The sequence below is a fragment of the Denticeps clupeoides genome, chromosome 7 (assembly GCF_900700375.1).
Source record: "Denticeps clupeoides chromosome 7, fDenClu1.1, whole genome shotgun sequence".
NCBI lineage: Eukaryota > Metazoa > Chordata > Actinopteri > Clupeiformes > Denticipitidae > Denticeps > Denticeps clupeoides.
This window is the reverse complement of record NC_041713.1, coordinates 420731-428631: the sequence shown is the minus strand read 5'-3', so window position 1 is coordinate 428631 and position 7901 is coordinate 420731.

The window sequence follows — 7901 nt, the reverse complement described above, 5'->3', positions numbered from 1 at the left end:
TTTAAATACAGCATTCTGAATGGGGAAATGGGGAACGTTCACAGTTCTGCTCATGATTCTGAAAGAAGAAAGAAGCTCAACAGCTTCAGCTGCCTGGCCATTTCGTCGTCGCCATTAATCTGTACCTACAGAGAAGCAGCAGAGCTTCCGGGCACAACTGCACCCGGGACCTGACCGGAGAACCCGGTGTTTTCTGGTTCATCAGCGCAGAACCACGCTGGTGCGCTCAGTGGAGGCAGACATGCGGTCAGTGTCCCGAGGGGGGTCTACAGTTTGAGTTCCCATAGTAACTACAGACCGGACAGAAATATTGGAATGCCAGTCATCCAGCAATTTCAGCGTCCTCTCCAGACTGTGACAGCGAGCACCAAATCTAAAATTCAGCACTTGCAAATAATAGAACAGAGAATGGGGCAGAGGCAGAAGAGAGGTGGTGACAAAGAAGGAGAGGAATGAGGAGAAATAAGATCAGATAGAAGGAATATGGGTGAGAAAGAAGGATTCAATGTAAAGACACAGGAAGTTAGTTTTGCTATATCTTCCTAGAGAACTGTGTGTTCTCTATAACAGGAATACGAAGAAAGTTCTTATGCTCTGGAAAGGAAGATGCTTAATAGATCCACAGAAAAAAGACTGACCACAGCCTGAGAAGTGAAGTCCAGCTCTTTAAACAAACTAGAAAAACAGAGTTTATTGAAGTGAATGTAAATATCAAAACGTGATCCTAAAAACCTAAACCATTAGCATTAATAGTTCAGATACCTTTGTAGCAATCAGAACTCACAACATCTCTACTACAGTCCAACACCAGCGTAGACATTAACTAGCATGAATACAACATCTCTACTACAGTCCAACACCAGCGTAGACATCAACTAGCAGAAATACAACATCTCTACTACAGTCCAATACCAGCGTAGACAATCAACTAGCAGGGAATACGACATCTACTACAGTCCAACACCAGCGTAGACATCATTAACTAGCATGAATACAACATCTCTACTACAGTCCAATACCAGCGTAGACATCACTAGCAGAAATACAACATCTCTACTACATGTCCAATACCAGCGTAGACATCAACTAGCAGGAATACGACATTCCTACAGTCCAACACCAGCGGTAGACAGTAACTAGCATGAATACAACATCCTCACTACAGTCCAACACCAGCGTAGACATCAACTAGCAGGAATACAACATCTTACTACAGTCCAAACACCAGCGTAGACATCAACTAGCAGTAATACAACATCTCTACTACAGTCCAACACCAGCGTAGACATCAACTAGCAGAAATACAACATCTCTACTACAGTCCAATACCAGCGTAGACATCAACTAGCAGGAATACGACATCTACTACAGTCTAACACCAGCGTAGACATTAACTAGCATGAATACAACATCTCTACTACAGTCCAATACCAGCGTAGACATCAACTCATAGCAGAAATACCAACATCTCTACTACAGTCCAACACCAGCGTAGACATCAACTAGCAGGAATACGACATCTACTACAGTCCAACACCAGCGTAGACATTAACTAGCATGAATACAACATCTCTACTACAGTCCAACACCAGCGTAGACATCAACTAGCAGGAATACAACATCTCTACTACAGTCCAACACCAGCGTAGACATCAACTAGCAGGAATACAACATCTACTACAGTCCAATACACCAGCGTAGACATAACTAGCATGAATACAACATCTCTACTACAGTCCAACACCAGCGTAGACATCAACTAGCAGGAATACAACATCTCTACTACAGTCCAACACCAGCGTAGACATCAACTAGCAGAATACAACATCTCTACTACAGTCCAATACCAGCGTAGACATCAACTAGCAGGAATACAACATCTCTACTACAGTCCAAACCAGCGTAGACATCAACTAGCAGAATACAAACACTCTACTACAGTCATACCAGCGTAGACATCAACTAGCAGAAATACAACATCTCTACTACAGTCCAACACCAGCGTAGACAGCAACTAGCAGGAATACAACATCTCTACTACAGTCCAGTAACCAGCGTAGACATCAACTAGCAGAAATACAACAACTCTACTACAGTTCAATACCAGCGTAGACAGCAACTAGCAGAAATACAACATCTCTACTACAGTCCAACACCAGCGTAGACATCAACTCGCAGGAATACGACATCTACTACAGTCCAAACACCAGCATAGACATCAACTAGCAGGAATACAACATCTCTACTACAGTCCAACCCCAGCGTAGACATCCACTAGCAGGAATACAACATCTCTAACTACAGTCCAACACCAGCGTAGACATAACTAGCAGGAATACAACATCTCTACTACAGTCCAGTACCAGCGTAGACATCAACTAGCAGAAATACAACATCCTCTACTACAGTCCAATACAGCGTAGACATCAACTAGCAGGAATACGACATCTACTACAGTCCAACACCAGCATAGACATCAAACTAGCGGAATACAACATCTCTACTACAGTCCAACACCAGCGTAGACCAACTAGCAGAAATACAACAACCTCTACTACAGTCCAATACCAGCGTAGACAGCAACTAGCAGGAATACGACCATCTACTACAGTCCACCCCAGCGTAGACATCACTAGCAGGAATACAACATCTCGACTACAGTCCAACACCAGCGTAGACATCAACTAGCAGAAATACAACATCTCTACTCACAGTCCCGTACAGCGTAGACATCAACTAGCAGGAATACAACATCTCTACTACAGTCCGTACCAGCGTGACATCAACTAGCAGGAATAAACATCTCTACTACAGTCCAACACCCAGCGTAGACATCAACTAGCAGGAATACAACATCTCTCTACTACAGTCCAATACCAGCGTAGACATCAACTAGCAGAAATACAACAACTCTACTACAGTTCAATACCAGCGTAGACAGCAACTAGCAGGAATACAACATCTCTACTACAGTCCAATACCAGCGTAGACATCAACTAGCAGAAATACAACATCTCTACTACAGTCCAACACCAGCGTAGACATCAACTAGCAGAAATACAACAACTCTACTACAGTTCAATACCCGCGTAGACATCAACTAGCAGAAATACAACAACTCTACTACAGTCCAACACCAGCGTAGACATCAACTACAGAAATACAACATCTCTACTACCAGTCCAACACCAGCGTAGACATTCAACTAGCAGGAATACAACATCTCTCTACAGTCCAACACCAGCGTAGACATCAACTAGCAGGAATACAACATCTCTACTACAGTCCAACACCAGCGTAGATATCAACTAGCAGGAATACAACATCTCTACTACAGTCCAACACCAGCGTAGACAGCAACTAGCAGGAATACAAGATCTCTACTACAGTCCAGTACCAGCGTAGACATCAACTAGCAGAAATACAACACCTCTACTACCAGTTCAATACCAGCGTAGACATCAACTAGCAGGAATACGACATCTACTACAGTCCAACACCAGCGTAGACATCAACTAGCAGGAATACAACATCTCTACTACAGTCCAATACCAGCGTAGACATCAACTAGCAGAAATACAACATCTCTACTACAGTCCAATACCAGCGTAGACAACTAGCAGAATACACTCTACTACAGTCCAATACCAGCGTAGACATCAACTAGCAGAAATACAACATCTCTACTACAGTCCAATACCAGCGTAGACATCAACTAGCAAGAATACAACATCTCTGCTACAGTCCAACACCAGCGTAGACATCAACTAGCAGAAATACAACATCTCTACTACAGTCCTACCAGCGTAGACATCAACTAGCAGAAATACAACATCTCTACTACAGTCCAATACCAGCGTAGACATCAACTAGCAAGAATACAACATCTACTACAGTCCAACACCAGCATAGACATCAACTAGCAGAATACAACATCTCTACTACAGTCCATACCAGCGTAGACATCAACTAGCAGAAATACAACACTCTACTACAGTCCAATACCAGCGTAGACATCAACTAGCAGGAATACGACATCTACTACAGTCCAACCAGCGTAGACATCAACTAGCAGGAATACAACATCTCTACTACAGTCCAACACCAGTGTAGACATCAACTAGCAGAAATACAACATCTCTACTACAGTCCAATACCAGCGTAGACATCAACTAGCAAATACAACATCTCTACTACAGTCCACACCAGCGTAGACATCAACTAGCAGGAATACAACATCTCTACTACTGTCCAACACCAGCGTAGACATCAACTAGCAGGAATACAACATCTCTACTACAGTCCAACACCAGCGTAGACATCAACTAGCAGAAATACAACACTCTACTACAGTTCAAGTACCAGCGTAGACATCAACTAGCAGAAATACAACATCTCTACTACAGTCCAGTACCAGCGTAGACATCAACTAGCAGGAATACAACATCTCTACTACAGTCCAAGTACCAGCGTAGACATCAACTAGCAGAAATACAACATCTCTACTACAGTCCAGTACCAGCGTAGACAGCAACTAGCAGAAATACAACATCTCTACTACAGTCCAGTACCAGCGTAGACAGCGAACTAGCAGAAATACAACATCTCTACTACAGTCCAGTACCAGCGTAGACATCACTAGCAGAAATACAACATCTCTACTACAGTCCAAGTACCAGCGTAGAACCATCAACTAGCAGAAATACAACATCTCTACTACAGTCCAACACCAGCGTAGACATCAACTAGCAGAGAATACGACATCTACTACAGTCCAACACCAGCATAGACATCAACTAGCAGGAATACAACATCTACTACAGTCCCATACCCAGCGTAGACATCACTAGCAGAAATACAACACATCTCTACTACAGTCCCAATACCCAGCGTAGACATCAACTAGCAGAAATACAACATCTCTACTACAGTCCAACACCAGCGTAGACATCAACTAGCAGGAATACGACATCTACTAAAGTCCAACACCAGCCGGTAGACATCACCTAGCATGAATACAACATCTCTACTACAGTCCAATACCAGCGTAGACATCAACTAGCAGAAATACAACATCTCTACTACAGTCCAATACCAGCGTAGACATCAACTAGCAGAAATACAACAACTCTACTACAGTCCAATACCAGCGTAGACAGCAACTAGCAGGAATACGACATCCTACTACAGTCCAACACCAGCGTAGACATCAACTAGCAGGAATACAACATCTCTACTACTGTCCAACACCAGTGTAGACATCAACTAGCAGAAATACAAACATCTCCTACTACAGTCCAGTACCAGCGTAGACATCAACTAGCAGAAATACAAACATCTCTACTACAGTCCCAGAGTACCAGCGTAGGACATCAACTAGCAGGAATACAACATCTCTACTACAGTCCAACACCAGCGTAGACATCAACTAGCAGGAATACAACATCTCTACTACAGTCCACTACCAGCGTAGACATCAACTAGCAGGAATACAACATCTCTATACAGTCCAATACCAGCGTAGACATCAACTAGCAGAAATACAACAACTCTACTACAGTCAATACCAGCGTAGACAGCAACTAGCAGAAATACAACATCTCTACTACAGTCCAGTACCAGCGTAGACAGCAACTAGCAGGAATACGACATCTACTACAGTCCAACACCAGCGTAGACATCAACTAGCAGGAATACAACCATCTCTACTACAGTCCAATACCAGCGTAGACATCAACTAGCAGAAATACAACATCTCTACTACAGTCCAATACCAGCGTAGACATCAACTAGCAGAAATACAACATCTCTACTACAGTCCAACACCAGCGTAGACATCAACTAGCAGGAATAACGACATCTACTACAGTCCAACACCAGCGTAGACATCAACTAGCATGAATACAACATCTCTACTACAGTCCAATACCAGCGTAGACATCAACTAGCAGAAATACAACATCTCTACTACAGTCCAATACCAGTGTAGACATCAACTAGCAGAAATACAACATCTCTGCTACAGTCCAACACCAGCGTAGACATTAACTAGCAGGAATACAACATCTCTACTACAGTCCAACACCAGCGTAGACATTAACTAGCATGAATACAACATCTCTACTACAGTCCATCCCCACAGAGAGCGGGTTGGATGTAAATAGATGAACGTTCCTTCTTTGTTGTCCCAGATGCAACCTAACAATAATCACTAGAGGCTATCATCTTCTACACCTCTTCAGCATGCATTTTCACATCTATCGCGATAATTAAAACGCATCACATGACAGCAGTGGCTGAGAAATGCGAATCACATTAACATTTAATTAGTAAAACAAATTTACATCATGCAAAACAATTTTCCTCTCACTAAACAAAGTTACAAGCAGCAAATCGTACGGAAAGAACCAGAAGTTTGTGTTTGCTGACCGCTCATTTACGTGCGAGTTAGAATGAGCCCATACTCGACCCCGAATCATGGGAATTTGCAATCTTAAACCAACATTTTGTGAAGTGTGCAGATCTTCATGCTGCATTCCTTCCCCAGAAACAATTTATTAAGACGATGTTTTTCTTTGTCTTAATCTGGTTTCAAAAATGATCTCCTCCCAATAAACTTAGAAACAGTGATGTGCTTCTCCGAGACCTAATATCTATTTGCCCCAGCAGAGCAAACATTGCCTCTGCTCACCAAGGGTGATGGTTAAATACAGAGGACCATTCATTCACCGTGTCACCATGTGCTGAGCTGCAGTGTTTCACAAAGACAATCACTTCACTTTCACTTCCCACTGAGGTCACCAGAGAGTGGAGAAGATGCTCAGGCTCCCAGGGTTATGATCAAGCATGTTGTGGTTCCCTCTACTCTCTTTGAAAGCAGGTGCTTCATTGCATGAGGAATGTGTGGATTCCAGTTGACATATAAAGGACCTGGGGATCTTTTTGAAGAATCTTTCCCAGATGCTCCCAAAACACCTCATTAAAGCAGAAACATTATTTACATTTGCAGAATATTAAAATACATGTTTCTTAAGAAATGCAAAAGAAGCACACCTCTTCACCACCGCCGCAGAACCGCCCTCCTCAGCGCTTTAGCATGGTGCCCCAGACTGGGCTCTGGGATTCCAATTCATTATGGAGGAGCTCAGGCTTATTGTGATTAATGGTGCAGTCCGCAGAGAGAGAGAAGTTCCAGGGACCCCCCGACCAATCAAACCTGCACAGCTCACTCCGCCTCAGTGACACAGGTGTGTGTGTGTGTGTGTCTGTTTGACTAAGCTGTTAATTACCCTGTGCATGTTGGTAAGAGTCACACACACACACACACACACACACCAGGGAAAGAAAGCCAGTCCACCATATGTTCTTTCACATATTGTCTACTCACACACACACATTTCAGATTCCTCACACTGGGACTGCCCACTGACTCAAAACAGACACACTCCAGTGAGGGGGATTAGGGATGATTTGCAACACACACACACACACACACACACTTTGACACAAACATCCTTCTTTTCTATCCACACCACTGCTATGGACTTCTCTCCAATTAAATAAGCTGTGGCTGACACTCATAGTAATTCACTATCTCACACACACACACACACAGCGCTGTGAGCTCCTCCGCATCGTCCTCTGCAGTCGCCGTCGCATCAGCGCGCTGCTGGATCTGGTCTCCTTGACCTCTGCTGACCACCAGCTTTGTGGGGATTGGCTAATAAAGAACGGAAAAAGGTCAAAGCAGCGATGCTCAGCTCAGCGGAGTACAGAAGCTCGTTCAGATTTTCATCAATTCATGGTGACACACACACACACACACACGCAGATTACAGTCGCCGACAGATCTCCATGGCTGTGCATGGTTTGCGTGTGTGTGTGTAGACAGACATCAGTCA